The 26279-nt window shown below is 34.0% G+C and overlaps 1 long non-coding RNA gene across 1 annotated transcript in view; it reads right to left on the minus strand.

The window, feature by feature from the left end:
- LOC109023183 (uncharacterized) overlaps nt 1–26279 on the minus strand; it is a 72953-nt gene that overhangs the window by 15975 nt on the left and 30699 nt on the right. The gene's annotated exons all lie outside the window — the stretch shown is intronic.

Genomic DNA, 26279 nt, shown 5'->3' on the forward strand with positions numbered 1-26279 from the left:
GTGGCTGAGAATTGATTTACTTCATCTTCATGCTAAAAGAAAGATATATTTGCTGGGTATAGAATGATGCATTAATAAGTATTTTCTCTCAGAACACTGAAAAAGTTACTTTCTCTGTCCTTTAGCTTTCACTGATGAGAATTCAGCTGCTATTTTTTAAAGTTAATCTGTATTTCCTTCCCCACCCCACCCCAGCTGTTATCTACCTGTAGTTTCACAACAGTATGTCTAGGTGTAGATTTCCCTTTATATAGCTCATGCTTGGGGTCCTCTAAACCTGTATATTTGTCATTAGTGACTTTCATTAGCTCTATGACATTTTTAGATATTAGGTAATCAAGTATTGTTTTGTGCTAATTTTTACTGCTGTCTCTTTCCACATTATTCATTAAATCTTTTCTCCCTCCATGTTTTTTACCTTTTCTCATATTTTTTCTTATTTTTGCTTCTCTGTACTTTTTTTGAATAATTTCTTCTGATTTGCTGTCCAATTCACTAATTGTCTCTATGTCTGTGTCCAATCTGCTATTAAACATGTCCATTGGGTTTTTAATTTTTATTACTGTGTTTTCAGGTCATATATTATAGCTTATTATTCTAGAAATACTTTCAAATTTGATTTCGTCCCCTTTAAATATACAACCATTGTTAGTTTATAATCTGTGTCTGATTATTTCAGAATTTGAAGATGTATGCATCTATTTCTGCTGTCTGCTGCTTTTGCTTATTTCTAACTCATTATGCCTTCTTGTTATGTGTATTTATTATTTTAATATATTATTTTTCTCAGGAATTTATTCATGCAAATTCCTTAAGGTCAAGGATGGACTGTATTTTTCTAGGGATGATTTATGTTGCTTCTGCTGAGGACCCGGGAAGACCATGTTTCTGGGATCATTTAAACTGAATTTCTAGTTTAAGAATTTTGAGTACATTAGGGAAATGCTAACTTGACTACATTTGTAAAGTACAAGGTTTGTGATTACAATTTCTAAGATGCACTGTTCTACTTCAATGTCAGGGAGCCAGGTTTGTTTAGTGTCATCCTCGTTATGAGACTATAGTCTTTTAGGGCCTCAGTTTCAGGGGTAAAGTGTAGCCTGTTAGACTCTGACCTTTCAGCTTTGATTCTTGTCATCTTTGACCTGAATTGCAATCAAAAGCTGAAGTCAGTTTCATTAGATCCAGCAAATCTTCAGTGGTCTTTTTAGCTGTATTAGTTCCTGCTTTTTTTTTAGAGTACTGCCTGGTAATTTTTGACACTGTCTCAGTGGTTTGAAAAAATAAAATCTTGAAATATTTTATATATTTTTAGTTGTGTTGATGGAAAGATGTGGCCAAATCATCTAGCTTGTTAAATACAGGCATAGAGACCAACACTTTTTTCTGCTCCACTACTATTGAGGGTCAATATATTTTAATTAAGTTTTCTTTGCAACAAACTCAAATTGCAAGTTTTGTGAGAGATACAATAGTAGAACAGTAAAAACTACAGTATAAGAATAGTGATAACTTTTACATAGAAAGATGAAAAAATAAGCATATATAAAAGTTGTTTGTGTGTGTTTTAATTTTCGCATGTGATGAATATTGACTTAAACTGTGTAGAAATGATTTAGGTTAAGCTTCACAAGATTTTAGCTTGAGGAAATAGAAGCAGTGTTAGGGAAAATCTACTTTACCAGAGTTGTTAGGTATGTTACCACCCAACAATAATAGCTATTACTTACTGAGTAGACTTTGGAGGTTAGACCATTTAAATGGATGGTTTTACATCATCTTCACAACTGGCTTATAACTATGTCCCTTTCACCTATGATAAAATAGGTCCAGAAATATTACAAAATTATTCAGGCCCATAACTAATGACAGAACTGAGATTCAATTCCAGGAAATCTTATTCTAAACCCCACTGGACTCTTATCCAAGGAAAATATATGGTAGTCTAGATGCACTCAAGCACATGCTATCCACAACAATAAATCAGATAATATTTTAAAGTCCTTCTAGCCTTATGAAAACATATACAGATGTAGAAATATAGTTGGAAATTTATTAATAACTTATGTTTCAAAAAACATAAACACACACATACTCCCTTGTTTTTATTATCTTCATAGTATCAGGTTCATAAATTCTTATTTTCCTTACATTAGATACATACCTGGAGTTTTCATTTATTATAGACGAATTTTTTAACCCTATTGTAATTGAACAAGAGTCTCACTTTTTTAGATCTTGTACTTACGTTTAAAACAAAAAAAAAAGAGAGAAAAAATAATTAAAGACAAGACCAATGTTAGTGATAGAATTTATTTAATCCACATGAATGCTAAATGAATTATCTCTGATTAACATGTGGTAAAGTAAATAAGCTAAGGTATTAATATTGACTTGTTTTGTTAAAAAGGCATTCCAAATATATCTATAATCCTCTTAAATAAAACAAAATTCTAACTACTTATTTTTTCCTGTAAGACTGTCTTTTGGTGTTCCGTTTAACCCAATGAGGTCATTGACTAAGCAATATTATTTCAGTATTCCCAATGACAGCAGTTAACCTGTAAACCCAATAAAAATCTCATGCAGCCAAATTTTCACCTCCAGCCTGAATTTCAGAACATCCAGAATATTTTTAAATGAAATTAGTTTGACTATTTTAGTGCAAAGCCTATTAAAAATAATAAATATAGTCAATGAAATGACTGATGTATAACATTACTGTTACATGAAACTTGATTGATATAATTAGGATTTCCCCAAAGAATCTATATCTTGAGTAAGATTATTTCAAAAACTTTAAAGAAATATTAAGAAAATGAAGCACAGGTTGCTATGGGAAGGGAGGAGTTGGCCTGTTTATAATGCAGCAAACTAAAACCACTAGAAGATAGGTTAGATAAATGCAATTTCCTACTTTCAATCTAGGAAGAATTTAGCAGAAATAATTCCTCAAATAACACAACACCGTCCAAATATGCGAAACTAGCAAAAAATATCGAAAAAAAAGTTTCCCTTTCTGACTAGGCTTTGTAGATTGAAAGTTAAATCACATATTCTAAACATTCACTATAAACTATTCAACCATTTGTGACTCAAACAAGAAATCGCCAGTCTCTGGCCTTGAGCTCAGTTGGGGTCATGATCTCTATATTATTTAGAAATTGCTTGATTTTTGCCTTATAAACAGGGAAAACATGAGCCATTTTTTCTCTTTTGCTTAAAACCACATATCAGTTTGATATGTGACGTAGAAAGGAGAAAATTGGTGTATATTTTTCTTCCACAACTACAGATGAAACAACAGTAGGCCTGAGAATCTTATCCCTACTGTAACCACAAGCTTAAATGAATCAAACAAGCTGTTTTAAGACACTGTGACTGGTTGATTTAAGATTCAAATGGCTGAAAGAGTTCACCAAATTTACATTCCTTGTGTTCAGAATGCTTGACATAGTTCTTCAAACCTATCCAAGCCATTATTAAATGACATGAAAGGTGTTTACTGCTTCAAAAGGCAGCCTACCAGAATATTGCTTTTTCCCCCTCTGAGCTACACAATCCTTTAAATGGCACTTTCTATAAATGCTACATCTTTTCTAATAAGAAACAATCCTGTGATCTTGGAGAAACCTCACATATTGTGACAAATCTTTGGGCCTCTGGGCTGTTTATCCAATGCTGAACTTAGACTGTTTTCTTCTCCATATCTATGTTTCCCCTAAGATAGCTCATTTTTGTTCAAAACATAAGTAAAAATCTATATTCTGCATATTTACATTTAAAAAAGGCTTAAAAAGAGACACAGTCAACCCCATTAGAAAGCTACAATCAGGAATACTTTGAGTAAATTTATCCCATGAGGTCTTAATGAACACCCACAAATGGAGATAAAGCTACCTATGCCACCATACCCCACAGCTCTTCTCCAGAATAATTTCATTTTGTTTTCTTCCCTAAAAACTCATTAAGTTTAAATAACAATATAAGAAGGTGATTTGGGATGGACTGTAGTGTATTAATGCAATAAGTATTTATGAGGACTCAGTAGAAGGCATTGTGTTATATATTATGAAGGAAAGCAAAGAAGTATAATACTCCTACCACATCATTTCTTAGGAAATCTCTAGTTTCTTAATCTCTACTTATTTCTTCAGTCCATTAGTCATTTCATGGCCCCCTTCCAAATCTGGACATGAATACTTTTGCCTTTTGCTTTAAACGTACACTCACACTAGCCCCCTCCATTTCTCTCTTTCCCAGTCTCCATAGCTGCTGTTCTCCATCTTTACCTTAATTTCCAAGCCCACAATCACATAAGCAACTTTCTTCTACAAACTACATATATGCACAACTTTACAAAGAACATAGTCAGAGTAGTCTTTCTTCTTACCTCTCTTTCATTCAAAATTTCTTACCTAGTGACATATTTCCATTGCCTGGGTTTCATTTGTTGCTCCATTGACCAATTTGTTAGATCCATTTTCTTCGGTCTGCTCTCATCAATTATCCCTCATTAAATCTATTTCTCATCTTTTCATCAGAGCTTTCTTCTTTTTTTGAACAAAAAGCATATAAATGTCACATATGTAAACATCTGTCCTTTTGTCCCATGCTTATATTCATTGACAGTGCCACGTTTTCTAATGAAGAGTAGCATTGATTTCTTTCAACTCTTTAACACAAAGTCAATACCTTGCTCCAGCTGGATATCCAGAGCCCTCTTAAGTTTCCTCAGACATTTCCTCCTAAGTAAATGTATATTTATCCTTTGAGGTTAGCCCAAATATCTTCCCTCTGGAGAAATTATTTAGAGCTTCCTGCTCATCCCATCTCCAGAAGAACTAATCACTTCCTCTTCTGTAATTCTATAATGTGTTGTTCATTATGCTGAGTTCTTATTTTAGTATTACTTGTTTGTATACCTTTACTTCACTAAATTATGAAATATTTATGGGAATGGATACTGTCTCTATCATCCTTCCTACCTCAGTCATCTCTTGCATAACACATGACACACAATAGGTGCTCAATACGCTTTGTTGCAATGGGGAACTGGTTCTGGCCCTCAAAACACTCATTATATAATATACTTATGGTAAATTACATAGAATGATAATATAGGAATTGAGAAAAAGATAATCTTAGGGTGATCTAAGGAAATCAAAATGTGCTTGAAGAGAATTCCAAACTTACAGCCTGGGGAATATCTTGTATTGTGCAGAAAGAAGAGATTGAACAAAAGGTCAAACCTGAAAAGGCATAATGCTTACTAAAGGAACATTGAACATCTAATCTAGCTGGACTGTAGTAATAGAGAAAAAGATAAGGTTTAAAAAATAGAATGAAGGCTGAAACACTTTGCATCAATCAGAAATGAGTTTGGATGCAGATGCCAAAAAAAGGAGAAAAAGAATATATTTCTCTCACATATAAATGAAATCCAAAGATAAGTGGTTCACAGCTGAGCCAGTCCTTCTTACTTTGTTCTCCATGACCCCCAATACATGCCTTCCACTTTCTGGTCCAAGTAGCAATTTGAACTCCAAGCATTTTTTATTTCAATGAGCAAAAATAAGAAAGAACTGGAGGTGGTACATCTTTTTCATATCAAGACATGTACTGGAAATTTCAAATAACTGATCAGAATTTAGTACCAAGGCCATACCTAGCTTGCAAATGAAACAAAAACCTTTATATTTCTCATGGGTAGCTATGTTTCTTCCTTTCTTCTCCCCAAAATAGGATTTTCTCTTCTTATTTAAGGTTTTGAGAGATAAGTTGAGGTATTTGCATTTTAATGGAGAAAACAATTCAGGTAACTCATAAAAAAGATATTTTCATAAATCGACAGTTTTAGGAACTTTATCAACACCTGTTGATTTGTGTACTTAATGTTTCAGATGGAAATTAAGCATTCACTTTCTATTTGCCTAATAATTGTTCATCATAGCTATTTGTCTTTATAAAATAAAAATGCTGATTATAATATTCAATTAAAAGGAACAACAGAAATCTGCCAAATTTAGTTCTTATCTCTGCAATTATGTAAGAATTTTTTTGCCCAGTTCCATGTGAATGGTCATTTCAGTAAATGACACTGTAATGCAGACATTTAAACACAATGAAAGGATGACTCCCTACTTCTGTTTGCTGATTGATGTGGTTCTGTTGAATATAAATAAGCAAAGTAATTTCTTTCAAAATAGCTGTAAGCTATCATCCCTCATTAATCTCTGCAAGGCTTTCCTTGCTTACATCATAAACCCAATAGCAGAAGGTACTAACACAAAGCTCCCAAGCTAGCCTGGGAGTGAAATTCATTTCTCCCGTGCTCAAATATTGAATTAGGAAATATTTCAGACATGATACTTCAAAAATATATAAATACTATGTCCTAAGTATGAGAATAAGAAATAATGCTTTAAATATTTGTCCTTTCATACTTTATACAATTGGAAATATCAAATAATTATAGAAAAATTAGGAATTAACTACTATAGGACATATAATGATATTTTGATACATATATTCTTTGTATATACAATTCTAATTGTGGATAAATGTAAGTATATCATTACCAAAGATGAAATAAGAAGACATATTAACAACTCAGTTTCTTTTTTAAATAAGGTCCAATTAATTAGCTTCAGACACATCTCCTGGCATTGTAAAAAGAAAACTATGAAAAATCAGCAATAAATAAATAAATGAAAGCATTCACTATCAAAACTGAGACGACAAAAAGTATTCAAAATTTGAAAGGATATTTTGCTAAGTCTAAGGAGCTGCTGAGAAAAACAAAGTGTCCAGCTCGTGCTTACAAAACTAAATAACATTAATAACATAAGAGAAGGTAGGAATATTTCTTTTCTTTTGCATGTTATAAATATCCCCTCAATACATTTTTGGTTGTTTCAAATAGAAAACTAATTAGCTATTCCTTCCTCTACTATGAGGGGAAAATTTTATGAAGTGATTAGAGCATTGTTCTTAGGCCTCTTGGCTTCATATATTTTTATCTATTCAAAGACTAAAACTTCAAGAAAGGAGCAAGAAGAAGATAGGGTAGACATAGGCTTCCTAATTCTCTTATGCTTTATCTCTAGAGAAAAACACTTCAGGTGGAGGCAAGGAATAAGAAGATTCTTAGAAGTACATATTGGGGCTTATGCTTCACACATGGCTAGCCCAAGGATTATTGGTTTATCATAAAAGTGTACAGCAGAATAAATAAAGCAAAAAAAAATCTCCTGACATAAAATACTCTGAGATTAAGACTGACAATGCTTACTATATACTTCAAACAAAACATATGAAAATTAAATAAAAGAGGCATATTTTGGAAAAAAATTTAAGTTGTAAATCAAGAGAAAATTTGGAGAAGAAAGTTGATTAGAAATGAAAAATTGGACTTGCTTTCCTCCAATTCTTCTCCAAATACCAATAAAATAAGAGCCAAGTATTTTTATTTTTAGTCATTAGTGTGCAAGGCCAAAGAACAGGAAAGACGATAAACAGCAACAGAAGTTCCCTAAGTAGAATGCAGAAAAACACAAGAGGTAACTTACTGTCCTGAGAAATTTGGTCTTAAGATATCAACGAAGAAAACTGGTTTTGATGGCATTAGATATTTATGAAAGCGAGCCTGATAAACAAGATTATTTGAAAATCCATTTTAAAAGAAGTTGCACCACCTGAGTTCCTCAATAAATGTGTGTTCCTCGCCCCCCACAAGGAAGAAGGCAGAAGATTTATTCTCTAAAGAGACTGAACTAGAGGCCTTCTGCACTATTAGGTATCCAGCAAAATTAAAGGTAATGGGACCACACGGAAAACAAGAAATTTGACTCTTTACACGGAATTCTGATATATCCAGTAGTCTCCTCTTTTCACTTCTCAAATGAACACAACAAGGTTTATATTCTCCCATGCAGGATACCAAAATGTTTTCTGAAAAATGTGACCAAAGGAAAATATACAAATTAAAATTAAAATTATGGAGATTTCCCAATGAATTGAACTGGTGTATCCCTACACTGAAGGCTAGCATTGGTCAACTCCATCTATGTACACAGAGATTTAAATTAGATATCCAGAAAAAGATAACGAAACAAAAGACAGAGACCATGTAAATATACAAGTAAAAAACATAATTAGAAAAAACAGATTATGCAGTAAAATTATCCACCCCCCAGGTAATGAAAATTATTATTAATATTTTCAGAAATATGAAAAAGGATATCATCCATTTTACAAAAGGAATCCATTTCAAAAGAGCATGAAAAAAATAGAAAACATATATGAGAAATTAGAAAAACATGGCAGAAAGAAAAAACTTAGCAGGATTGTATCATAATGTTGAAGAAATTTTGTGGACTTTGTAGACAGAAAGATTCACTGAATAAATGCCCAAATGAAGCAGTGAAAGTAGACTAGTGATAATTACATCTCCATTATATTTCAGAATGTTAGAGCAAAAAGCTGATTCAAAAAACTTCAAAGAGAAAAAGAAATGTTAAAAAGATTAAGAGAATGATGCTATTAGACTTCGCAACAACAACCCTGCCTTCTAGCTTAGTAGAACACTTAATTTCCAACATGGAATTCTTGGTCGAAACAAATTACCAAGAAAGTGGCTGAATAAAGACAACATGATCAGTCCAAGATCTTATAAACTTACTTCCAATGCACCATTACTTAGAAAGCCACTGGAGAATGTTCTCACAAAAATAAAAAGAACAAACCAAAATTAGAAAGATATAGGATACAGGAAAAAACAAGACTATTTATCAAAAAAAGACCCCGAAGGATTACAACCATGAAGCAGACCTAAAAAATAAAATAAAATAAATAGACCAATCAGACCAGACACAAGGGCTCTAGCCTGTAATCCCAGCACTTTGGAAGACCAAGAAAAGAGTACTGCTTGAGTTCAGGGGTTTAAAATCAGCCTGAGCAACATAGCAAAACTCCATCCCTACAAAACATTTTTTTAAATAATTAGTTGGGCTTGGTGGTATGCACCCATGTTTCCAGCTATGTGGGAGGCTGGGGCAGGAGGATCACTTGAGCCCAGGAATTTGAGGCTGCAGTGAGCTATGATCCCACCACTACACTCCAGACTGGGTGACAGAACAAAACCCTGTCTCAAAAACATAAATCAAAAAATAATAATAATTTAAAAAGAGACCAACAACATTGGCATATATCAGAACTTTCTAGGAAAGTTTTAAGTAGTTAAAATTGATAGAATCCCTGATCATTTTTAATATGGTAAGTAAATATTTACACTATTTGGGGAGAGGTTATGGATAAATTGGTGATGAATACATACTTAAAAGTAAACAAATAAGCATATAAATTAAAAAGATGATGTATGTTGCAGGAAGACAAAAACAGTCTTGCAAGAAAGAAAAAAATTAATTATAGTACTTAACATGGCACAGCTGTAAATGGAGTTCATAAAGTCACAATAAACACTTAATACTGGAATAATAGAATTAGAATATTACAATAATGAGAAGGTAGGAAGATGAGAATTGCATGTGTTTTGCTTAGAGTGAGGAATGAAGAGAATTATATCAACATCTTTAAGAGTAAATCGATCATCTCTCAGCCTAATGTATCCAAATATCAGCAAATTATTTAGAGCTTATATTGAAAGGCACAGTTAAGAAAACTGAAATAAATTTCCTGTTAAAATGAGACATATACAAGATGGGGGTATTCTAACAAAATTAAAATGTCTAAACATTGGGAAAAATAGAATTTTTTTAAATACTCTGACAAAGACAATATAATAATACTCAAATAAATATTAGTACAAAAATATGTGATACAAGCATTTTATGCAGTCAAGTAATTCTTTTTTTTATGAGTAAAGGCAGTTTTTAGAGACATGCTCACATAGACAAGTGCTTATAAAATAAATCATGTACCTTTTTCTTGCAAAAACTAAGAGTATCCCCGTCAGCTAACAGAGAGTTTAATCAAAAGAAGTAACAATTCTTCTGGCTAAGGTGAAGTAACGGGGAGTAATATTTCCTCCTGCATCACACAACCAAAAAAAAAAAAGAAAATGGACAGAAGAGCTAAAACAATGATTTTCAAGACACTGGATATCAGGTAACAGAGGCCAGTAATCCCTGAGACAAAACACAAATGTGATGTGCCCTTTGATTGACCAAGCTTACTACCTTGAGAGAGCATTCACATATAACAAAGAAGGGTGGAAACCTATACCTGTAGATTTCCTTAGTTGAGGAGATATATCTGACAAGTCCAGGCCAACCAAGGCAGATAGAATTCACAGGAAAGAAAGCTAGAGACGAGAGATCCGCACAGAGAATCTTTGAGCTCTGCACTGGGTGGGTATTTCTTACATATTCAGCCAAACACTAATCACTGGATACATGGTAGGAAACTATGTGAAGATAGCCAAGACAAGAACCAGCCAAAACGATTGGAAGTAACACTGCCCAGCACTTACACAGGGCCAGAAATAATGTCTGCTTCCACCAGCAACACTGGAAAATCCTATAAATTGTAGGTCATTGGGTGGACTCTACAGTGAGCCTTGCCTTCATAGTGAAAAATAACTGGGCATAGACTAAACACTGTTCTAATCCTGCCTAATAAATCTTAAAAGGAAGACAAAAAAGGGAAAATTATTTACAAGCAACTTAGCTGCAATACAGAACAAAGCTCAAGAGTAATGAGAAGAAAAGAAGATCTGTCATTTTAAAAGTAAAAATTACAATAGCAGGCATCCAGTCAACAATTACCAGGCATGCCAAATGATAGGAAGACATCATGAAGAGATAAACCAACCAATCAAAACAGACCCAAACAGAAACAAATGTTAGAATTAGAAGGTAAGAATATCAAAACAGTTTTTATAACTACATTATATATAATCTAAAAGTTAAATTGAGATATGGAAGACAGAATAGAATACTAAAATCAAGCATTCAAGATGGAAATAGTAAAAATTAGAGCAGGTATAAATAAACTAAAGAATAGAAAAAATAGAAAAAATCAATGAAATTATAAATAAGTCTTTTGAAAAAATAAAAAAAATTGACAAACTTTTAGCTAGATTGACTCAGAAATAAAGAGAAAATATAATAACTAGAATCACAAATGAAAGGGGACATTACTATGAATTTTATAGAAATGAAAAGGATTATAAGGAAGCACTATGAACAACCACATGCCAACAAACTGGGTAATGCAGATCATATGACAGATTTCTAGAAATATACTATCAAGACTGAATCATGAAGACATAGAAAATCTGAACAGAACAAAATAGTAAGGGTGTTGGATCAGTAATACAAAACATCCAAAGAGAAAAAAGACAAAAAAAAACATATCCAGCACTAGGTGGTATCAATGGTGAATTCTATCAAACATTTAAAAATTAACACAAATCTTTCTCAAACTCTTCCAAAAACCCTGAAGAAGAAGAACATTTTAACTCATTCTATAAGGCCAACATTACCCTATGATGTGAAAGCCAGACAGACACTATAAAAAAAGAAAACTATGGACTAATATGGCTTATGAATATTGATGCAAAAAATCTCAATAAAATGCTACTTGTTAGGATCTGATTTTGCCCCTCCAAAATTCGTATTTTGAAATCTAATTCATAATATTTTGGTACAAAACGGTGGGGCCTTTGGTAGGTGACAAGATCATGAGGTGAGAACCCTTGTGATTGGCATTAGTGCCCCAAGTCTGAGGAAGTTTGTTTGCCCCTTTGCCCTTTCACCATATGAGGACCCAGTAAGAAGGCACGTTCTTTGGGAAACAGGCCCTCACCAGACACCAAATCTGCTGGTGTCTTGATCTTGGACTTCCCTACTTCCAGAACTGTGAGTAATAAATTTCTGCTGTTTATAAATTACCCTAAGGTACTTTTTTTTTCTTTTCTTTTTTTTTTTTTTTTTTGCAGCAACTGAATAAACTAAGACACTGGTACTGAGAAGTGAGGTTCTGTTGGAACGAATGCCTAAAAATGTGAAAGCAGCTTTGGATTGAGTAATGGGGAGAGGCTGGAGAATTTGGAAGTTTATTCTAGAAAAAATGCTTACATTTCTGTGACTGGAGCATGAAGGACAATCTGATGAAGACTCAGAAGAAGAAGACAGTCATAGAAAAAGTCTCAGTCTTCTTAGAGATTGCCAAAAAGATCTTGAACAGTGTGTTGGTAGAAATATGGATGGTAAAGACCATTTTGATGAAATTCCTGATGTAAATGAGGAATATGTTATTGAAAACTAGAGGAAAGGTAATCTTTGTTGTAAAGTTGCAAGGAATTTGGCTGAACTATGCTGACGTCCTAGTGCTTTGTGGAAGACAGAAACTCTGAGTGATAAAATAGAATATTTGGCAGAAAAAATATCTAAGCAAATTATTCTGGGTACAGCATGGCTTCTGTTGACTGCATATGGTAATCTGGGAGAAGAAACAAAATAAATATAAAATTTATAATTGACAGAAAAACAGAACTTAAAGATTTGGAAAATCATCAGGCTGCCCCTATTATAAAGAATGAAAGGCATGTTTGAAAAAGAATACCAAGGATGCAGCCAAGGAAACAGTTAATGGAGATTAGTATGGATAGAAGGAAACCAGATGCTATTCATCAAGTCAGTGGAATAATGAACTCAAAGGCATTTCAGAGATCTTCCAAGTTGCTCCACCCATCACAGACCCAGAAAGCCAGGGCCTTGGAGACAGAACTATTTCAAGGCTTCACTCCCCACCTTCTGGTGCATCACTCCTTGGCTGCTTCAGCCATTGCTCAATGAGTCCAGATTGCAGCTTGGGCCACCGTCTGGAAAGCACAAGCTGTAAACCTTGGTGGTATCCATGCAGCGCCATCCTCACAGGTGTGCTGAGTACACGAGCTATGGGGACATGGCTACCTCTACCTAGATATCAAAGAATGCCTCAGAGTACCTCACAGCCTAGGCATAGAATGGCCACAGGGGTGGAACAACTGCAGAAAGCTCCCATCAGGGCAGTGCCTAGTGGAATCACGAGAGCAAGGCTGCCATGTATCTAATGGAGACATGGAGGTGGGGCTGCCCTGAGAGCCCAGAACTATAAAGCCATCAGTGTGCAACTCCATTCTGGGAGATCCACAGGTACTTGACTCCAACCCTTGAGAGTTGTTATATGGTCTGTGGCCAGCAAACCCATGGAGGTAGCATTGATCTGAGCCTTGGGAACCCAATATTCTCCCCAATGTGTCCAGAAAATAAAACATGGAGTCAAAAAAATTGTTCTCAATTCTTAAGTTTTAATGTTGTTTACCCTGATGGATTTTTAGATTTGGTTGGAACTTATTACCCTTTCTTCCTTTCTATTTCTCCCTTATGGAATGGGAATATCTGTCCTATGGCTATCCCACCATAACATTTTGAAAATACATAACTTGTCTGATTTCGTAGGCTCACAGCTGGAGGGGGATTTGCCTCAGAATGAAATATACTTGATTCACACTCTTATCTGATTTGTTTAATATTTAGATGAGACTCTGGACTTTAGACTTTTGAGGTGATGCTGGAACAACTCAAAAGTGCAACAGTTCTTGGACCTCCCAGCCTCTGGGACTGTGAGCAATAAATTGCTGTTATTTATAAATTGCCCAGTCTAAAGTATTTTGTTAGAGCAGCCTCAACTAGAATAATACACTACCACATCGAATTCAACAATATATTAAAAGGATTATCCACCAAGTGGAAGTTTTTCCTGAAATGCAAGGATGGTTCCACATGTGAAAATCAATTATTATGACCTACCACAGTAATGGAATGAAGGAAAACATATATGATCATCTCAATTGATATCTAAGAACCATTTGACATAATTCAACAGCTTTTCATTATTAAAAAATTCAGTAGGGAGGAAAAGAAACTACCAAGACATAACAAAAGCACATATATATACATCTATATATTAATACATATATATGTATATAAAACCACAGACAACATTATGTTCCATGCTGAAAGACTTAAAGCTTTTCTTCTAAGATCAAGAACAAGACGAGGATGCTTACTGTTGACATTTCTACTTAAAATAGTATCAAAATTATCAGAGAAAAAATTAGACAAAAAAAGAAATAAAATGCCACCAAATTGAAAAAAGGGGAAGAAGTAAAATTTTCTGTTTGCAGGTGACATGATCTTGAATGTAAAATACCCTAAAGACTACACACACACACACACACACACACACACACACAACTAGTAGAACAAACAAACAAATTTAGCAAAGTTTCGGGATATAAAATTAATATGTAAAATCAGTTACATTTCTACACAATCACAATGAACAATCTAAAAGAGAAAACTTAGAGAATATTCTATTTACAATAGCATCTGAAAGAATAAAATACTTAGAAGTAAACTTGAAGAAGAAAGTGAAAGATGTATATACTGAAAACTACAAAACAATGTTGAAAGAAATTAAAGATGCAAATAAATGGAAACAAATGTTCATTTATTGGAAGACTTACTATCGTTAAGATGTCAATATACCCAAAGCAATCTACTGATTCAATGAAATCCCTATAAAGTGCCAGTGACATATTTAACAGAAACAGAAAAATTCTTCCTAAAATTAATATGGTATATAAGGTACCTAAAATTGCAAAAAAAAAAAAAACCAAAATAACAAAATTGTATGCCTTACATTGCCTGATTTTTTAAACCTTACTAAAAGTATACAGTAGTGAAAATAATAAGAAAAAGAAAAAATAAAAATATACAGTAATCAAAAGATTATGGTACTCACATACAGACCATCGGAATAGAATTAAAAGGCCAGAAATAAACCCTCACAGGTATGGCCAAATGATTTTCAACAAGGATGCTAAGACCATGCAATGGGAAAAGGACAATCTTTTCAACAAATGGTGTTGGGGCGAGCACAGTGGCTCATGCCTATAATCTCAGCACTTTGGGAGGCCCAGGCAGCCAGATCACCTGAGGCCAGGAATTTGAGACCAGCCTGGCCAACATGGCAAAACTCTGTCTCTCCTAAAAATACAAAAAAATTAGCCAAGCATGGTGGCGGGTGCCTGTAATCCCAGCTACTCGGGAGGCTGAGGCAGGAGAGTTGTTTGAATCTGGGAGGCAGAGGCTGCAGTAAGCTGAGATCACGCCATTGCATTCCAGCCTGGGCAACAAGAGTGAAACTCTGTCTCAAAATAAATAAATAAATTTTAAAAATGGTGTTGGGAAAATTGGAGATCCATGTATTAAAAAAAAATGAAGTTGGACCCTTATATACAAAAATTGACTCAAAATAGATCAGAGATATAAATGTAAGAGCTAAAACTATAAACCTTTTAGAAAAAAATAACAAAAGAGCTTCATGACATTGGATTTGGCAATGATTGATTGAATATGTACGGCACCAAAAGCACAAACAACAAAAGAAAAAAGAGGTAAGCTGGACATTATGAAAATTCAAAAGTTTTGTGTATCAAAGAATACCAACAGAGTGATAAGGCAATTAATGAAATGAAAAGAAACATTTTTAAATCTTATGTCTGATAAGGAATTGATATCCATAATATATAAGGAACTCCTGCCACTCAACAACAAAAGCAAACAATCTGATTTTAAAAATAGGCTAAGAATTTGAATAAATCTTTCTCCAAAGAAGATGTGCAAATGGCCAATAAACACATAAAAAGATGCTCAATATCATTAGTCATTAGAGAAATGCAAATCAAAACCACAATGAAATACTACTTCACACCCATTAGGATGGCTATTATAAAAATAAATAAATAAACGGCAAAAAAACACAAATGTTTGTGAGGATGCAGAGAAACTGAAACTTTTGAGCATTGCTGGTTAGAAAGTAAAATGGTGCTCCTCCTTCAGAAAATAGTATGATGATTCACCAAAAACTTAAATACAGAATTACTATATAATCCAGCCATTCTACTCCTGAGTTTATAGACAAAAGAAGTGAAAGCAAGGATGCAAACATATTTGTATACCCACATTCATAGCAGCATTACTCTCAATAGCTACAACGTGGAAGCAACACAAGTACCCACTGAAGAATGAATGAACAAAGAAAATATGATACATACATACACAGGAATATAATTCAGTTGTGAAAAGGAAATAAATTTTGACACATGCTAAACAGGAATGAACCTGGAAGACATTACACCAAGTGAAATAAAATTCACTTAAACAACTAAAGGACAAATATTGTATGATTCCACTTAAATGAGATTTCTAGAGTAGTCATTACTGAAAGTAGAACAGTGGTTACCAGGGAATAAATAAATGTAGGGTGGAATGGGAAGTTAGTGTTTGATAGTAACAGAATTTAAGTGGAGGAAAATGAAAAAGTTCTAGAAATAGATTGTGTCTATGGTTATACAACAAGTGTGAATGTATTTAATACCACAGATCTGTACACTTAAGATGATTAAAATGGTTATTTTTATATTGCATATATTTTACCATAATAAAAAGAAGAGAAAAATCTTAAATGCAGACAAAGAAACTTACAGAGGAAAAAAGAGATGGCAATGTCTTTCTTGCTAAAACAATGCCAGCAAAAAGAGCAACATCTCAAAATATTGAAAGAATTATATACTCAATAAAAAATGTATTTCAAAAAATGAAGGTGAAAAAATAATATTTCAGGCATATGAAAGGTAAAAGAATTCACCTGAAACAAGCCCGCACGCTAAAGAAATCTTTCAGGCTGAAGGGAAATGATAGCAAATAAAAATATGAATCTACCCAAAGGAATAAAAAGCACTGAAAATGGTAACTGCATGGGTAACTATAAAAGAATTGTATTATTATCTATACCTCTTTAAAATGTAACTTTAAAAAATAACAGTGTGATGTGAATCTCATATAACATGTAAAAGCAAAATATATGACAATAGTGCCATAAAGGCCAGGAGGTAAGAAATGGAAGTTTACTCTTGTAAAGGTCTTATATTTTATGTGAAGTGATATAATATCAGTTGAAGCTAGATAGTGATATAGTAATAGTATGTATTATAAACTGTAAAGCAACTGCTAAAATAACAAGTCATGTGTAATAAGCCAACAAAAAAGATTAAATTAAATCATAAAAAATTCTCAGTTCAAAAGAGAAAAGAGAAAGAAAAAATGGGACAATTATAAAAATAGTAAGATCATGATCTTAAGGTTAACCGTATAAAAATTCACATTAAATATAAATGGGCTAAAGATCCAATAAACAGCAGAGATTGTCAGACTAGATAGCAAAGCAAAACCCAACTCTATATTGCCTTCTGTATATATCACCTATCAAATTCTCTATTGCTTATCACTTTAAATATACATAGAAAATAAGTTAAAACTTCATCATTATATATATATATATCTTGTGTATTACTTTACTAGGGTTTTCGTCACAAAGAACCACAAACCTGACGGCCTTAACAAGTGAAATTTATTTTGGAGGATACAAGTTTGAAATCAAGATATCAGCAGGGTAGAATTCTTCTGACACCTCACTCCTTGGCTAGTAACAGCCATCTTCTCCCTGTGTCTTCACATGGTCTTCCTTCTGTAGCTATCTGTATCAAATTTCCTATTCCTCCCGCAAAGTGAGGGTCCAGGTGAAGTTAACAAAGGTTATCTAATTTAGGATTTTTTCCATGCAATATTACCTGCCATAGATGATGCTAATTTTTTTAAAACTATGTCCCAGCTCCAACTGATGCAATTTAAACTGTGTTTTTGTGCTGAATCCAAGTCAAGAAGATGCTCAAGACTTATTATAATATAATATACTTAAACTTATAGTTGGTATATAATTAATTTTATTTTTAAAAAGAATAATTGTTTTATTTATGACTAGGTGACAAGTATTTTTAAAAATAGAAGGTAATTTAGATATATTAGTACTGATATATTTCAATATATAATTTCACAATAGATATGTAGTATAAAATATGACTAATATTAGATAAAGTAAGGAATTTTAATGATCAATGCACTGTGTGGTTAAGAAATATTCTTTCCTTCCAGTGAAATAGGAGCATTATCTTAGCCTGTCCCTGCTGCCATAACAAAATACCTTAGGCTGGGTAATTTACAAACAACAAAATTTTGTTGCTCACAGCTCAAGGCACCAGCATATTTGGTGTCTAGAGGGACAGTTTCTCATAAATGGCACCTTCTAGCTATGTCTACACATGGTAAAAGAGGTAAACAAACCTCCTCAGGCTTCTTTTATAAGGGCACTAATCTCATTCATGAGTGCTGAGCCCTAATGACCTCTCAAAAGCCTCACCTTTTAATACTATTGCATTGGATATTAGTTTTCAACATATGAACTTTGGGGGAACAGAAATATTCAGGTCGTAGCAAGTATTGAATAACTGAGCATGTTGGTGTTTTATTGTCTTGTCATTCTTCTGTTTTTCCTTTTTGTTTTGTGTTAGAGAGTAATGTATGCTTAATCTAAGAAAAGGGGAGAGATTGTTTTTATTTTAAAACGCTTGCAACTAAGAAATTGCAATGTACAATCCCAAATACGATGATCTGCAATGAGTTCTTGCTCAAATCATTTTATTTTTCTATGGCTCAATTATTCCTTCTCTAAGAACTCAAAAAACTTATATTCCAAATAATCTTTGGAAAGTAAAATAACACAAATTTTCATATATTTGACAATATAATATGCTATGATATTCTGAATGTTTTTTAAGTAGTAACACCCCAATCAATATTAGTATGTTTACATTACATTGCACTTGCTACTCTGATCACAAAAGCACATTGAGAGATTTAGTTGGTTCTTCAGAATTATGCCATCTACTTGAAGTTAAACCAAAGATACAAAAGAATTAAATTCTGTGCTTCAGAGTCTTAAGTGCAAAAGGGATTCAAGGAGTAGAGAGACTAAGAGAATCAGAATGGGAAGAGATACTTCTCAGAGGGATAGCCTTGAAAGTGCTCTTGGAGGATAAGAGGACATAGCCAGGTGAGAGGGATAGAGCTGCAAAATTTCAAACTCACTAAGTGAGTTTGAAAGAGAAATATTCTCATTTGGAAATATTTACTGCCAGAGAGTAGGTGACCACGAACCTGGATAGGCAGAATGCAGAATATTAGCATATTAAGATTCAATTTTGGAAAAATAAAATAAAACCAAAAACACCTATTGAATATGTAAAATAGTGTGTGAAAAAGCACAAGTACAGATAATATAAGAGGTAAAATATAGGGAGTGAAGTGTATTTAAATGCATAAGTTCGTGTTTGCTAACATGAAATAAAAGTGATAAATATTTATAGAGGCTGCCTCTTATTTTATAAAATCTCTCCACAGGAGAAGAAAAACATGAATTTAATTATGGAAAACGATCATTGAAAATAGTATGAGAAAATGGCTGCTTTGTCTGGAAGGCTTGGGAAAAGTTATACTAAACTTTTCTAAGCCAAAAGAAAATTAATATAGAATATTTCTTCATGAGAACTCAAATATCCAGTAGGAAACTGTAACTGCACCAAACCAATCTGGCTTAACATTTAAGTAACAAAGTGAGTCCTTCTTCGGTTGCCATGGACTCCCAGGTAAAAGGTCACATAACCTGATCATTGTTTTATTTACTACTAAAGCCAGATGAACAAAGCATGCAACCAGTGGAGGAACCCGGGTGCTGAGACTGAGGTGCAGGGACTGATTTTAAAAGTTAACACTGTACCAGCCGGGCACGGTGGCTCACGCCTGTAATCCCAGCACTTCGGGAGGCCAAGGCGGGAGGATCACAGGTCAAGAATTCGAGACCAGCCTGACCAACGTAGTGAAACCCCGTCTCTACTAAAAATACAAAATTAGCTGGGCATAGTGGCTCGCGCCTGTAATCCCAGCTACTTCGGAGGCTGGGGCAGGAGAATCGCTTGAACCCGGGAGGCAGAGGTTGCAGTGAGTCGAGATCGCACCACTGCACTCCAGCCTGGGCGACAGGGCAAGACTCCGTCTCCGAAAAAAAAAAAAGAAAGAAAGAAAGAAAAAAGAAAAGTGAACATTGTATGGCAGGATCCAGAATCCAATCAGATAAAGCTCTGGTGTCACCACTGGATTCTGGATCCTAAAGCTTTCAGGTGACACCGGGGCTTTATGTGATTGGGTTCTAGATCTTGCCCGATTATCCAATCAGATCATGCCTCATTACCCTATGCATATAAAATCTGGTCCAGACCCCAGCTCAGAGAGACAGAAATGAGAATTTTCTTCTGTTTCCTTGCCAGTCAGCTCTCCATAAAGCTTTTCTTTTCTCAAAAGCCTTTGTCATGGTGTTGGCCTCCATGTGCATGAGGAAGCAAGCTCATTTATTGCTCTATAACAAAATTACCAGGAGAAAGCTCCTCACTCCTGCTCTTGGGTCCAGGAAATCAAGCAAAAAGTCTAGTTAGACACTCTCTCATGGTTTCCTTTGAGCTATGAATTAAACAGAAACAACAAATATATTATTGTAAAGGGAAATAATCCATTTGTTTAAGAAGGAGTCTTAAAGTTTATATTTATTTCTCTATGATATAAGGAACGTAGGGTAAAAAAAAACTTACATTTCAAAGTCATGGTTATTTTGAGATTAAAAAAATGAAAAAATTGTATTCTTAAAAATAAAAATTTAAAAGCATAACTTTCACATGTGTTTTTGAAAACCTGAATCAATATGGAACAGTCTTTGGACATGAAGTTGTTTTGTATTGTTTGGTTTGGTTTCAGGTAAAAGCCATAAATGTATTTCATTCATTTGGGGAGGGCAGCTGAAAATTATGAATAATGTCCTTCTAATTTTATCTTTTAAATATATATATATTTTGAGATGGAGCCTCACCCTGTCACCCAGGCTAGAGTGCAATGGTGCAATCTTGGCTCACTGCAACCTCCACCTCCCAGGTTCAAGCGATTCTCCTGCCTCAGCCTCCTGAGTAGCTGGGATTACAGGTGCATGCCACCATATGCGGCTAATTTTTCGTCTCTTTAGTAGATACAAGGTTTCACCATATTGGCCAGGCTGGTCTCAAATTCCTGACCTTGTGATCCACCCGCCTCGGCCTCCCAAAGTGCTGGGATTACAGGCGTGAGCCACTACACCCGGCCATATTTAATATTTTAATGTCAAATTAAAGCATATTTTCACTGATGAAGTCTTTGTCAAAATAAAGTATGTAACTCAGGATTAGAAGGTAGGGAAGGAAAGAGTGAGAGGGAGAGAAAGACAGAACAAGGAAATTGTCAATTTTGTTATGAGCCAATGCTAAGAAATTGTTAAGTTATTATGAAACAAAAGAAATATTACAGAGCCACAATTTGATTTCTAAAGGCATATCAAGGATATCACATCTGAAATGTACATGATGGTGGAGCAGCAAGGACAAAACTATGGATTATATCATACCTGGCGCTCTACATCAGCCACAGGAGTAGTCACATGAGATACCAAGCATTTCTATTCTACCCAGTCACACCTTGATAAGACAGAGTAGCAAACTGAACCATGTTAAAAATAAATGATTTCCAGGATACCAGTCCTAGACTTTTTTTTGAGAAAGACTTAGGAAGTAGAGAAATGATTGTAGTGTACCTGAATTGGTTAAGAACAAACATCTAGCTATGCATAAAATATTCCTGTAAAATATATACAATGTGAACTCCATCAATCTTTGAAGAACTATGTTGCAAGTCGTTTTACACAATGAGGGGATTGGAGAAGAATGTGAAGAGAGAAAGAGAGAGAGAGAGAGAGAGACTGTTTTTGACCCTGAGGGCAAGTAGATAGATCATATAAGTTTAATATCTCTATATTCAGGCAGAACTCTATGTGTGATTATGTGTTGAACTCTATAGAAAGGTATCTCTAATAGGCCCAGCAATACTATACCAGGGCTGGAAAAGATATCAGCAAACATTTAACTTCCCCTTCTTTTTGTAGGCAAGTCTGCTCGTAAATTAACAAAAGAAGAAAGCTCTGCAATCCTTTTTAAAAGTTATTGGGAAAAAATATTCTTTGGCCATTCTTTGCCATTTCAAATTAAATAAAATAAATTTAGGCATGTACTCACTATGAAAAGTTAACAAGGTCATTGAGAAGAGGGCAGGAATCTGAAGAAATGTATATTTTATGTATGCAACACCTGGAAGTCAAGTATGTGCTGAATGCTTTCAGTATGATTAAATAGTTAGTACAGTGAGAGTTAAGTAAAAATAGTTTGAGTTCACCTATTTCCTATGCAAAAGTAACCTTATCAACTTAATTGTAGAGTAGTTTATTCTGCATTGTAAGAATTTGAGACATATTTTTAAATAAATGGATAAATGAGTGATAAACAGCATCAAAGATGGAAATGCATCTCTCATCTTTACACAACTTACCCTATTTCTTTATGAAATCAATACCATATGTGTTAGGGTAGGTGTATGTGTGGTTAGACCCTAAGTTGTCTTTTTTTAATAAAATGCAAAGATTTATGAAACATTCTAGATATTCAAAGGCTGTTATAGGCCAGGAGTGGTGGCTCACTCCTGTAATCCCAGCACTTTGGGAGTCTGAGGTGGACAGATCACTTGAGGTCAGGAGTTCAAGACCCATCTGGCCAACATGGTGAAACCCCACCTCTACTAAAAATAAAAAAATTAGCTGGGCACAGTGGCATGTTTCTGTAATCCCAGTTACTCAGGATGCTGAAGCACAAGAATTGCTTGAACCCAGCAGGTGAAGGTTGCAGTGAGCTGAGATTGTGCCACTGCAAAAAAGCTGGTGTAAATTTGAGGACTCTAAAAGCAGATATGTCATAATTATTAGTCCTATGACAAGCTGATATATTATATCACTTTGCAACACAGACTATGGAATTGCTAAGATCTGGGTTCCAGTACAAGACCAACAATTATTAGCCATGAGTCAATAGACAAATAACATTCTCTGACAATCAACTTGCTCTGCTATAATATCATTACTGTAACTAATGTATAGTCTTTTATTGTAAGTATAAAATATAGTGTTCTTAAATATTATAGCTATTAATTTGTGGTATTAATCCATAATCTGTATTGCATGTTTGACACACTTCCATCTATGATGTACATGCATCACCTCCTCAATTCTTTCCTCCACACATTTGTGAGATGCCCTAATTGAGTACCTGACAGGTAGTGGACCTTTAAGTAATGATAGCAGTTACTGTGTGGAGGAACAGACATGAGCTTACAAAGACATTTTGATTACAAAATGAACAACTTAGAAATATTTTGGGAAAAAAAGTTGAAAGCAGATATGAAACAACTGAGCTGAAGTCAATACACTAACACTGCTCTCACTGTTTAGCTGTGTAATGACAATTAACATGCTTAAAATATGATTATAAATATGCATATTAGATCTAATTATCAGCCATGTAATCATCTGTAGCATATGGAACAGGTCATGAAGAAAACCAAAAAGATGATTACAGGGCTAAGGAATAGTTCATATAAAAAGGTTCAGTAGAGCTGTTTTTGTTTTGCTTTCTTTTGTGTTTGGTAACAGAGAAACTAGGATGCAGAATGACTTGATTGACACAAAAGCTATATGTCTAATTTGTCACTCTTCATACAGACTAAGGAAGTTTTATTCAGGATGACAGAATGAAAATTCTTCCTGAAGGTGATAATGCATAGTTTTTAAAAGGCTATAATCTTTTTGAGGGTAGGAAGAGGATCTTATTAGTTTTGCATTCTTGTACCTGGTGTACACTAAGTGTTTAAAATGTATCTATGGAGGGGAAAAGGAGAGAGTTAGGGACAGAGAGAAAAGAGAGAGAAATCCCTTCCTGATGCTTGGCTAGAGAATAGGGATAAAATTGTCCAAATTCAGGCTATTAATTGAAAATGTAACTATTCATGTGAATTGCCTGATATGCTTCTTAAAAGTACAGATTACCAGAATAAAATCCACAGAATTAGAAATCTGAGTAGTTTTTAAAAGAAAGATTCACAGGTGTTTCTAATATTCCAGATTTGTACCCATTAGATTAGGTAATAATGTTACTGGGTCAGAGTTCCAAATTCCAAATTCATTTGGAGGATGACATTGGTCCTCACCTCAGATCTTTGGTAAGGAGCACAAAAGTTGGAGTTTTGACAGACATAGTGACTAAGACACTTCTACAGTATATTTCTGTTAAACTGGAGTTAAACTAATTTCAAAATCTTTATGAAGAAATCATGTTCAGTAAAATGTATAGCTTGACTGGCTTCATCCCTTGTTCTTAATAGAAGAAGAAAGCTATGAGAAACAGAAATGAAGCTTTCTCCCTCTATGCATCTGTGAGTCTTCCAAGTTAAGAGCTCATTCTGAGCTCTTACTGAGCTCTTAACTTGCAACTTAACTGGGCTTACAACGTCAGAGGTACCTGTACTAAGCGGAACAATCAAACGTTTTTAAAAACCTTCAGCCCTTTCCACATGTTGAGAAGCAACCTCTTGTTTCTCTATAGCAATGTGAGGTTCCTCTTGGATTATCAAATATAAATATGCATCAGGGTCAGGCCAATTTGCTAACACTGGATACGCATTAGCAATTTCAATACAGTGTATCAAAATATATGTATATAAACGTTAAATAAGACCAGGCATTTATATTATACCCCCATAGGCTACTCAAAATGAAGAGTGTTGCATTATGAGAAGGGGGAAAAGCAATGTTGCCAAGATTGCTTTTGTTTTTTTACCAACATGTGATTAGTGACATTTCTGCAGAGACATCTCAGGGGTGTAGAGTACACTTGGCCTAGCAGATAGGATGCCTTTTTACCATTTTTCTCTCTCCAATAGACAGAAGGTTTAGATTAGTGAAGGTGCAGTCTTCTTAGATAAAATACTTTCTGTACTTAGTCCAATGGCATTCATAATTCTGAATTTAGTCTGTTCTCTAAAGTTCTTCAGAGAAGATCAAAATTAGGTAGACCACTGTCAAGCACTTTGTGATTCAGCACAATACTAACCAATCTTACTTTTATAATGTTTGATGCGGAATGTTTCAGTAAACAGAAATTGTATTTAAACTAATACACTCTGCTATATAAGCATCACTTTCTTCTAAAATATTTACCATCAGATACACCACCATTACCAACACTATTTTAATTACCTAAGCCAGAGTTATCTCAAAAAGGTCAGGAAAAATGAACCACATCCCTAAATTGATGGCATGTATATATATATATATATATATTTGATTCTAAGTAGCTTCTACCTAAAGATCTTTGACATGCTTAGTATGCTTCCCCCAGAGGATTTAGTAAAAATGAAATTAACTGCAGATACTAATTTATGAGATATCAAATTCATATGTATGTTGTATTTGATTCATTTATATAAGTTTCACATTTTTTTCATGGCAGCAATACCTAATGAAATATTTGATACCATAGTTTGAATCTAGACTCTGCTACTGACTTACATAAATGTCTTGGGCAAGTTGCTTAATTGCTCTGAACTTCAGTTTGTTTGTGTATAAAATGTCAATAATGTCATTCTACATCATGAGGTTGTTTTGAAAAGCAAACAAAATAAGGTTTTTAAAATTAGCTCAAGTAACACATGGCATATAGTATGCAATACATTTTTCCATACTTTGTTTTATATGCCAATAGTTTAAAGTAGGTACTTGACAAGCAGTGCTTGTACTTGTATGTCCTGGGCTAGCATAAAATTATTTTCCATTTCTGACCATTTATTTAACTGAGTGTCTTATCTAAATCTCAGATTCTGAAGAGATACAGTCTGGATCTTGAGATAGAATTGTTGCATCTGTCTTCTTATCAATTAAAAAAGCCAAATTAGTTTAACAACTATCAGAATCCTGAAACAACATTCATGAAGGATAAGCTTTAAAATGCCTATGAGAATATAGAGAGGACTTGCAAAATACCTTATTAGGGTGGCAGTTGTCCATAGAATAATACAGTAGATGATAGAGAGAAATGGAGATGGGCAATCTAGTTGTTTTCAAAACTGGAAAATAAGTATATTCTGCTTGAAATATTTTCTGGAAAATACTGCAGGGAAATTAATAAAAGGAATACTTAAAGAATACATGAATCTTAATAATCTAGGTACCTAAGGAGCAAACAATAACAGTCTGTATTCACTTATAAATCCTCACTGCCTACTGAAAACTCTCAGAATAACTACGTGAGCAAAATGGAGAAAAAAAATCTGGATATCTGGATCTTATTGCAATTACTA

Source organism: Gorilla gorilla, chromosome 15 (assembly GCF_029281585.2).
Source record: "Gorilla gorilla gorilla isolate KB3781 chromosome 15, NHGRI_mGorGor1-v2.1_pri, whole genome shotgun sequence".
In the NCBI taxonomy this organism is placed as follows: Eukaryota; Metazoa; Chordata; class Mammalia; order Primates; family Hominidae; genus Gorilla; species Gorilla gorilla.